Source organism: Hemicordylus capensis, chromosome 1, assembly GCF_027244095.1.
Source record: "Hemicordylus capensis ecotype Gifberg chromosome 1, rHemCap1.1.pri, whole genome shotgun sequence".
In the NCBI taxonomy this organism is placed as follows: domain Eukaryota; kingdom Metazoa; phylum Chordata; class Lepidosauria; order Squamata; family Cordylidae; genus Hemicordylus; species Hemicordylus capensis.
Genome location: NC_069657.1, coordinates 320,770,434 through 320,781,330, shown reverse-complemented (window position 1 = coordinate 320,781,330; position 10,897 = coordinate 320,770,434). Strand labels below are relative to the sequence as shown.

The 10,897-nt window shown below is 45.3% G+C and overlaps 1 long non-coding RNA gene across 1 annotated transcript; it reads left to right on the top strand.

Annotated features, from left to right (window-relative positions):
• Window positions 1-3,700: 3,700 nt before the first annotated feature.
• On the top strand, window positions 3,701-7,542 carry LOC128340879 (uncharacterized). Its single transcript, XR_008314056.1, has 3 exons — window positions 3,701-3,790; window positions 6,539-6,646; window positions 7,121-7,542. It is a non-coding gene; the product is annotated as an uncharacterized LOC128340879 (long non-coding RNA).
• Window positions 7,543-10,897: the final 3,355 nt, after the last annotated feature.

Sequence of the window (10,897 nt, the reverse complement as noted above, 5' to 3'; positions counted from 1 at the left end):
TAACAATAAGAAAATAATATAAGGAAAACAATTAAAATCATTAGAATAATTAAAATAATTAAAACAATATAAGGCACACAACACACAGCATACTGAAGCATACAAACTCACACATCATATGACTGAACTGAGCAACAAATCTGAGAATTTTGGAGGAGTTGGGGTAGATGGTTGGATATATGATGGAAAGAAAGTAATTGTTGTCTCCCTAATCCTTTTCTACCCCTTTAATGTCAAATATAGTGCAGTGACCAGTTGCTGGTTCATATGCCAGTTTTAATACAGATTTACCAAGGGAAGTTTGATAAGTGACTATAGCCCTATTCAGATGTGCAACTGGAAAATGCCCAAACATGCAAAGAGGCAAAGAAAGTTGGAAGTCCTGGCCTGGCATGTCACTCACCCCCTTCATCTCACTGCAGATGGTTACTATAGACATATTTGGTTTACATTTGGTTGACCAGTAGGAACTTGCTCCCTCACAGAAGAACAGAATCCACCCATCCCCATCCCATCACGTGTAGGATCTATTTAAGTAAATACCCAAACTTTCAAACCATACTTTACAGGAAAATAAATCTTTGGGTTCTTTACGCACTGATGGCAAGTTCACACTCTGTTTGTTAGATACAATGATCCAGTTTTAGAAACAAAGCAGAAGTAGAACAATACCATAACTGATTAACACAAGTAAATATCTATAATTTTCGCTGCTTCCTTCCAGCTTTAGAAACAGTTCATCTACAACTTCCCCTCCCTCCCTCCCTCCCTCTCTCCCTTTATTATTATTATTGGATAACATAATTCTATTTCATTATACCAGCAATTTACCTACTTTACCTTACCCATTATACAGCAACATAACTACTTATTACTGTAGGTGGCTGACATCCAGTTATCCAATAGTATTACTCAGGAGTTTCTCTAAGGCCACATTCTCATGTAATGGGGGACCAGAGCTGCAGGGTACTGTGGTTTCCTCACCGTTATGTCCAAATGCGTACAACTCTGGTCCCGTCCACTGCGTGACCTGACGTTGTGCTCTGGAGACACCAGTTTGAACCCTTGGTTTATAGTGAGTTTCGCTGCTCAAAACTGAGGGTCCATGGAGTCTCTGTTCTGTCTGAATGCAGCACTGGAGGCTGCATTCAGCCAGACTGGAATTAAGGGAGGAAGCTCCTCCCTATCTCTCTCTGTGGTTGGCTATGCAGGCTGTCCTTCAGATAAGAAGGAAGCTCGCATAGCCAGTTCCCCCTCTTCTCTGCAGTCTCGCTGACTGCAGAAAGGACACTCTCCCTGCCATCCAAATGGCAGGAGTGCGGGGGATGGGGGGAGCAGAACCGTGGGACTATTGCACCCGTGGTTTTGCATGAAGTGCTAATGTGGCCTAAAGAACTACTTAATTTCCATAGGACTTCCGCGGAGTCAGGATATGAGCACATATATTTTAAATGTATAACAAAATGTGCCCTTTGTATGTTAGAGTGGAGGTGGGTGCTCCTGTTTTTGCATCACTAGCATAGCTGTTTGAGAGGGATGTGCACAAAACAATTTCTTTGATTCGATTTGTGCCCAAAACAAATCATCCCTGATTTGTTTTGTATCCAAATCTACCCCCTCCAAATCACCCCAGATTCAATTTGTATTTGCTTCAATTTGATTTGGATTTGGACCGATTCAGATCACTTAACACGGTCCTAGGGGAACCAAATTTGGGTGGTAGGTAGGTCCCCATGGGTGCCATCTACCACCCAAATTTCAAGGCAGTGGGGCACTTGATTGATATTTAATGAAGTTTTTAGTTTTTACTGATTTTGAACATTTCTGTCATAGGAAACAATGGGGATTCAAAGTTGCCATTCACTATATCCTAACCATAAAACAGATCCCCAGCTTGCTTTCTTTTAAAAAGCTAAGCTCTAGCCCTTGTAGAAGTGGAGTTATGGAGCAAAATGTGCATTCATTATTTTTCAAGAGTTTGGATTCTTTGGTGTATAATAACATTTCCTAATAATGAATCCCTATGAGGATTGATTGCACAATTTTGTTTTTTATGTTCATTTTTACTATCATTGGACAGTGCCAAATGTCATCTGCCATGTGTCAACTACACCCCACCACACATACACACTGGGGTACTTCGTTTATTTTTTAGGTATTTTTGAAGTGTCTAGAGACTTTAGTGTCTTCATTACACACCTTCATTTCTTCTGTTCATCTTTACCCCACTGCTTTGCAGGTTGGGGCGGGGAATTAGTGGCATCCCATGTTAAGAACATAAGAAAAGCCCTGCTGGATCAGACCCAAGGCCCATCTAGTCGAGCATCCTCTTTCACACAGTGGCCCACCAGATGCCACTGGAAGCGACAGGCAGGAGTTGAGGGCATGCCCTCCCTCTTGCTGTTACTCCCCTGAAACTGGTACTCAGAGGCATCCTGCCATTGAGGCTGGAGGTGGCCTGTAGCCCTCCGACTAGTAGCCGATGATAGACTTCTCCTCCATGAAGTTATCCAAACCCCTCTTAAAGCCATCCAGGTTGTTGGCTGTCATCTTGTGGCAGAGAATTCCACAATGCATTGTGTGAAAAAGTACTTCTGTTTGTTGGTCCTAGATTTCCTGGCAATCAGTTTCATGGGATGACCCCTGGTTCTAGTGTTATGTGGGAGAGAGAAGAATTTCTCCCTATCCACTTTCTCCACACCATGCATGATTTTAAAGACCTCTATCATGTCTCCCCGCAATCGTCTTTTTTCTAAACTAAATATCCCCAGGTATTGTAGCCTTGCCTCATAAGAAAGGTGCTCTAGGCCCCTGATCATCTTGGTTTCTCTCTTCTGCACTTTTACCAGTTCTACAATGTCCTTTTTTAGATGTGGTGACCAGAATTGTACGCAGTACTCCAGGTGTGGCCGCACCATAGTTTTGTATAAGGGCATTATACTGTATTATTAGCTGTTTTATCTTCAGTCCCCTTCCTAATGATCCCAAGCATGGAACTGACCTTTTTCACAGCTGCCGTTCCAACTACCCCGAAACCCACAAGCCACTGAGTACTCAGTTTATATTTTAGGCATTTTTTAGGTGTTTAGACTCTTTGGTGTGTAATGAATCCTCATAGGGATTCATTATGAGGAAGGGTTATTAGACACCAAAGGGCCTAAACGCTTGAAAAAAAAATCCTAGAACATAAACTGAGTGGTACCCCACTGCCTTGCAGGTGGGACTGGGGTGTAGTTGGTGTTGGAAATTCTCTGTGGTGAGAGAATCCCTTTTTCAATATAGCAGAGTGCACAGAGGCACAAACACAGCGGATTTAGTTATGCATGCATGTGTGCTAAGAGTAAAGTAACTTGGAGCCAATTGCTAGTTTCAAATCAATATAAAAGGTATTTATTAAGGAACTCCATTCTAGATAGGAAAGTGAGGATTTAGGATCTCTAATCTATCTATCTAAATGGATGCAGATGGATTCACCATCTTCTCTGCACATATGGTGCAGGGCAAGAGACTTGCCATGTTGCAAGGTCAACAGCCAGGTAGGAAGAGAGAGAAGGAGGAAGGAAGTTGAATCCCCTAAGATTAGCAATCTACATTTCAAAGGGATAGCATCAGAGCAGCAGGAAGTGATGACCAAATGTCTTTGACCTTCTAGCCCTCTGACTTACTAGTCTGTCCTCCACTGTCTGAGGCAAAGAGACAGCGCAAAGTCCTTTCCTTCCAACAGTTGGCACATGGCAGTTGACAGTTGGCACTGTAAAAAAGACAGTCTAAATGAACAGAAGAAATGAAGGTGTGTAATTAATCCTCATAGGGATTCATTTAGGGAAAGTTATTATACACCAAAGAATCCCAACACTTGAAAAATAGTGGCCACACATTTTGCTCCTTAAGTCTACTTCTACAGGGGCTAGAGCTTAGCTTTTTTAAAAAAAATGAAAGCTGAGAATCTGGGGGAATCAATAAGAGAGATCAGAATCTTGATTGAATTTGAATCAAATCAGGTACGATTTGATTTGTACCCGAATCTAGCCAATGGACCATAGGGGTGACTTGTTTTGTCTCCAAATCACCTGAATCAGCTAGATTCGGGTACAAATTGATTTGTACCCAAATCAATTTGCACATCCCTACTGTTTGAAACTGTTTTATAGGCATACTTTGCCTTCATTTCTAGCAAGACTAGAAAAGAAGCATTTAACAAAATAAAGCCATAATCAAATTCTCAAAAAAAACATGCCCTTTAAATAGAGGCTGTGCTCTTGCTTCCCGAGCTTTGCCCAAGCTCATCTTGCGCACCTGAGGCTTCCTGCTTTGAGCTAAAACCACTGAGTTTCAGAAAGCAAACACTCAGTTGCCTTTATTTTAAATAGGTTTTGGTTAAAGTACACTTACAAATTGGCACAGCAGGTGTATTTTTCAGCTTCTGGGAAGATACCTGCAACCCAATAGATTTGTGTTCTGCCCAAAGGAGGTAGCAAGAGCAGGAATCACAAAGAGGGGAGGCAGGAACTGACAAATGATTTGCTCCCATGGGCTAACTAATGTCTTGTGACGATCCCAGAAGCGTGTTACAAAGAAGAATTAATTCCCTGTTCAAGTGTTCTGGAGATGTTAATCATAACATATTAATTGTTGTTCCTCTTGAATCTTTAATTCAGAAAAACTAGTAAACAAAAATGAGCTAGTCAATAAATATATAAATAGCAAAACTGTTATTAAATAAGAGTCATTATACAAATCATTTTTAACCCATAAAACTAGTTTTGATACAACTATATTTCTATTTTAGCCTACATGCCAGTAGGCTTTTGAGATCAGCTGGCATTGTGTGTGTGTGTGTGTGTGTGTGTGTGTGTGTATCCCTGCGCGTGTGTGTCCCCTATCAACTTTGCAACGCCTGGACCTATATGAACCAAATTGGGTACAGTTGTAGGGACACATAGGGACACCTCAACAGCATAATTTGTGATGATGTCATCCACCCCAATCCAAGATGGTGGACGTGTAAACTTTTGAGGCACAAGTGGATTAACTTGTGAACTGCTTAACCAATTTGAACCAAATTTGCTACAGCTGTAGGGACACATAGGCATGCTCTAATGGCATCGTGTGTGATGATGTCATCACTCCAATTCAAAATGGTGGCCACATGAACATATGTGATGCAAGTGGGCTAACTTGTGAACTGTCTAACTGATCTGAACCAAATTGGATACAGTTATAGTGAGTGACACACAGGGATACCTCAGTGGTATAGTTTGTAATGATGTAATCCACCCCAATCCAAGAGACCTAACTTGTGGAATTCGATTTGAACCAAATTTAGTCCAGTTGTAGAGACTGTAAAAGGAAAGTAGGCCTATTAGTAGGGGTGTGCACAAAACCAGCTTGGCTGGTTGTTTGGTTCAAATTTGAGATAATTTGAACCAGGGTGGGTCGGTTTGGTTTTGGTTTTGCTTGAACCCCCCCCCCCCAGTTCAGTTCGAATTTGAACCCAACTTCAACCTGTCCTAAGAGGTTCTACATAGAGTGTAATAGGGACTTGAACAACCCATTATTCCCTATGCAGAGCATCTAGGTGCACAAAACCTGGGTGGGTGGGTGGTAGGCACCCAGGGCTGCCAACCACGCACCTAACCCCAAAGCAATCAGACACACCTGCAAATGGGCGTCCTCAAATCCCCATTATTCCCTAATGGAAAAATGCAAAAAATGTAACAACAAATCTTCAAATAATCATTAAAAATGCAGGAGTTTCTTTTTGCTTTGGGGTTCAGTGGGTGGTAGGCACCCTGAGTGTCCCTAGGTGTTCCCCTTGGTGCTCTGCATAGGTAATAATGGACCAGTGTGAGTGCCCATTATACCCTATAGGGGGAAAGCAAAAAATGGAAAAATCATTTTAAAAAATCATTAAAAATCTCAGGAGTGTCCAATTGGTTTGGGGTTTGGATGGTAGTTGGCACCCATGGGTGCCTACCACTGCAACCCAGTTTTGGAAGCTTGTGCCTTCAAACTGGTTCAAAGTGGTTTGAATAGAACCAGGCTCTGGTTGGGTTTGAGTTCAAACCTTCAAACTGAACCAGTTCAAATTCGAACTGTTTCGAATTCAAACCTGTTTGCAAATCTCTACTGATTAGTTCTTACTAGAACAACTTCTATACAATTAGCTTCAACTTTGGTACACTACAGATGTTAGTCATTGTACTAGTGAATTTTCATCCAAGTTTTGTATATAAGAAAACACTTGCATTAATTCTCTCTCTCTCTCTCTCTCTCTCTCCGTATAGCGAGGGTGATTTGTGTATGTTTTAGGATATTCTTTTGAATATATTTATTTAATTGGCTGATATAAAGTTACAAATACTTGAACGGTAAATATTTATAGCTGGCAAAAGCAATTCCATGAAAATTAAAAATGCAGTAGTTACTCTAAACACAATTAACACACATAACGAATTGATAGGAAATGAAAATCTTATAATGAAATGTGGCACTTTGTTTATTTTATTAAATGTATTTGTTTTGTTTTGATTTATAGCACACTAATTCCTTAAGGAATGAAGATGGAGAGCAGGCAGAGTTGTGATTATTTGAAAACCACGAGAAGTGGCTTAAACCACAATTCAAAACTTATTTGGAAGTAAAGGTAAAGTGTGCCATCCAGTCGGTATGACTCCTGGTAACCACAGAGCCCTGTGGTTGTCTTTGGTAGAATACAGGAGGGGTTTACCATTGCCATCTCCTGTGCTGTATGAGATAATGCCTTTCAGCATCTTCCTATATTGCTCCTGCCCAGTATAGGTACCAGTGGAGATTTGAACTGGCAACCTCTGGCTTGCTAATCAAGTCATTGCCCCACTGTGCCGTAAGGAAGTAAGTTCCATTAAAGTGAGGAGGGATTTATGAAAATAATATGGTAAGAAACACGCTGCAAGATTATATAGTAATATGATAATAAGGAAACGATATGGTAAGAATCAGGTAGATGGCATATCTAAAATATTTTGCCAGTTTACGAAAAACTAGATTAATGTGACAATCACCATCTCATATAAGCTGTCCAGGTAGTTATGTTAAAAGTCCTTGTTAAGGGACCTCATTTCTCCTCCTCTCTTTCCAGCTCTCACTGGGGCACACCTCCTGTTTTTCTCCACCAAGTGGCACTCTTGCTGCTCAGGCACCCTCTTCATCTGCTGAAGCAACTGGCTTCTCTGTCTCCACTCTTTCCTTCTTCCAGAAAAGAAAATGGAGGAGAGGACAGTGGCAGAAGAGATAACTTCCTGTCAATTTTCTCTCATGATATTACTTTAGAAGAAACTGAGTTGCAATTTAGGGATGAAACCCCCCCCCCCATCTGTAGCCAACTTCCCTTCCCAAGTGGGGGTGCCACATTTCTAGGTGAGGCTACAATTAAATGAATGGAAAACCAGCAATTTCCTCATAACCATCAGAAATTTCAATGTCCATTGCCAATTTCAGGTGCCTATATGTATGCAAGTGTCTATGAACATATATCAGAAACATATTTGTTGAATAAAAGCATTGCTAAATAATTCTCAGGTTAAGTGGTGTTTATTCTTAGGTTAAGAGGGGAAGAGGACAGAGGGAACAGCTTGGGTGGGGCATTGACTGTGCTGTCTTTGCTTCTGCCCCTCCTTTCCTCAGGTGTGTAACATCATCTCCTTGGGCTTTGCTGTGCTGGGGCTTTTGCTGCTAGATAGGGCTGGCTGGCCCAAGGGCTCTCGTCCTTGTGGCTCTCAGCTGTGGGGCGAGATGCCTGGGGCCCAGAAGATCTTTCTCCTTCTGTCCTGAAGATCCTTCTTCCTGCAATCAAGAAGTCAGCAAGAGATTGTACAATTCTGGTTCTGGTTTTTATTAAGCCAAGAAGCTGTGGTGGGCTAGTCTGGGGAGATGTGTCTGGGAGAGCGAAAAAGTGGGCATGAAGTGGAGGCAGTAATATCACGGGTAGCGGGCAGAGGGAGGTATGGCGGTGGGAGTTGGGCAGGCCATTACAGGGGAAATCGGTCCAGGCAATTGAGGCCTGTTCCTTTTTCCGGCCCTTCTCCCAACCCTCTGACCCCAGGGAGCTCTGAGAACACTCCCTTGAGGATTAGGGTGCTGCTGCTAAATGCCAGGTCAGTTAATGCAAAAACATCTCTCAACCACGATTTGATTGTGGATGAGCGTGCTGACCTGGTATGTGTGACGGAGACCTGGTTGGATGCGCTGGGCAGGGTTGGTCTCTCTCAGCTCTAGCCTCCAGGTTTCCAGATCGTGCAGCAGCCCCACCTCGAGGGTTGGGGAGGAGGCATTGCAATCATCTTTCGAGAGACCCTCCCCGTTTCCAGGTGCCCGGTCAGGCAATCTCAGAATTTTGAGTGTTTGTCCTTGAGGGTGGGCCTCCGAGATAGCCTGGGGATTCTGCTGGTGTACCGACCAGCCCGCTGCACTTCAGTCTCCCTACCTGAGCTGGCGGGGGTGGTCTCGGAGGTGGCCTTGGGTTCCCCCAGGCTTATTGTTTTGGGGGATTTCAATGTCCACGCTGAGGCCCCCCTAGTGGGTGCGGCTCAGGATTTCATGGCCTCCATGGCAACCATGGGCCTGTCTCAATTGGTATCGGGCCCTACCCATGTGGCGGGACACACTCTGGATCTGGTTTTTGCCGACTGGGAAATAAATGATCTGGAGGTGGGGGAATTTGAGACCACTCCCTTGTCATTGACAGATCATCATCTGGTGGGGTTTAGTTTGACTGCTCTGTCTGTCCTCTGCAGGGGTGGTGGGCCAATTAGGATGGTCTGCCCCCGGAGGCTTATGGATCTGCTTGGATTCCAGACAGCCCTCGGGGAGTTTCCAGTGTCCAGAGCTGGTGACCCTGTCGAGGCCCTGGTTGATCTCTGGAATGGAGAGGTGGCCCAGGCTGTTGACACGGTTGCTCCTAAACGCCCTTTCCGGCATGGTGGAGCCCGATCTGCTCCTTGGTTTTCCTCTGAGCTTAGGGTGATGAAGCAACTCGGGTGACGGCTGGAACGACACTGGAGGAAGTGTATTCTCGAATCCGATCGAAAACAGGCTATAGCCCACTTTAGGGACTATGCCGTGGTGGTGGTGGTGGGGAGAAATGCTTTTTCTCCGCCTCCATTACGTCTGCTCAGTGCAGACAAACAGAGCTGTTTTGTGTGGTAAAAACCTTGCTCCACACATCCCCCCAGACAATGGGGGAGGAGTCATCTACAGCTCTTTGTGATTGGTTTGCCTGTCGCTTTCCAGATAAAGTCGCTTGCATCCGTGCTGACCTGGACTCCAGAGTTTTGGCAGTTCCGGCATATGTGCCTCTGGTACCATCTGGTCCCATTGTGTTGGATTCTTTTCAGTTGGTGCTGTCTGAGGATGTGGACAAGATCCTGGGCAGCGTGCGGGCAACTTCGTGCGCTCTTGACCGTTGCCCTTCATGGCTAATAAAAGCTGCCAGGGAGGGGACAGGCAGATGGCTGGAGCTGATCATTAATGCTTAATTAAGGGAGGGCAGGATGCCATCATGCCTCAAGGAGGCGGTGGTAAGACCACTATTAAAAAAGCCCTCCCTTGATCCCTCCAACCTGGATAACTATAGACCTGTGTCTAACCTTCCCTTTTTGGGCAAGGTGATGGAACGTGTGGTGGCGTTCCAGCTGCAGAGGGTCTTGGATGATACGGATTATCTGGACCCTTTTCAATCTGGCTTCCGCCCCGGGTATGAGACTGAGACTGCCTTGGTCACTCTAGTGGATGACCTACGCCAGGAACTAGACAGGGGGAGTGCGTCCCTGTTGGTTCTGCTGGACCTCTCGGCGGCGTTCGATACCATCGACCATGGTATCCTTCTGGGCCGCCTCTCGAGTATGGGAATCGGAGGCACTGTGTTGCAGTGGTTCCCGTCCTTTCTTGGGGGGAGGGTCCAGAAGGTGGTGCTGGGGGACTACTGCTTGGCCCCGTGGCCGTTGGCCTGTGGGGTCCCGCAGGAATCGGTCTTGTCCCCCATGCTGTTTAACATCTACATGAAGCCGCTGGGAGAGGTCATCTGGGGATTTGGACTGAGTTGTCAGCAATATGCGGATGACACTCAGCTCTATCTCTCCTTGTCATCTGATCCTAGGGAGGCGGTGGATGTCCTGAATCGGGGGCTGGAGGCCGTGATGGGTTGGATGTGGGCTAACAAACTGAAATTGAATCCAGATAAGACGGAGGTACTGTTGGTCAGTAGGAGAGCCAATTGGGATGAGGAGATTTTACCGGTTCTGGATGGGGTTGCACTCCCCTTGAAGGAGCAAGTACGCAGCTTGGGGGTACTACTGGACCTGGATCTGCTTTTGGAAGCTCAGGTGGAGCCGGTGTGCAGGGGTGCCTTTGCACGGCTTCGGCTAGTGCGCCAGCTGCGTCCCTTTCTCGAGAAGGCAGATCTGGCCACGGTTACCCATGCCTTAGTCACGTCATGGCTGGATTACTGTAACACGCTCTATATGGGGCTGCCCTTGAAGAATATCCGGAAACTGCAGCTAGTGCAAAATGCGGCAGCAAGGGTTTTATCCGGAGCTGCCCATTGGGAACACATCACCCCCATTTTGAAAGAGTTGCACTGGCTGCCGGTTCGTTTCTGGGTCCAATTCAAGGTGCTGGTTTTGACCTTTAAAGCCATTAACGGTTTGGGCCCGGGGTATTTGAGGGACCGCTTGCTCTCAAGGGTTGCTGCCCGCTTGACGAGGACATCTGAGGGGGCCCTGCTCCGGGTGCCGACAATGAGAGAGGTCCGGCTGTCGTGCACTCGGGACAGGGCCTTCTCTGCTGCTGCTCCTAGACTCTGGAATGCTCTCCCAGTGGCCATTCGTTCCCCGGACTCCATCACGGCTTTTAGAAAGCT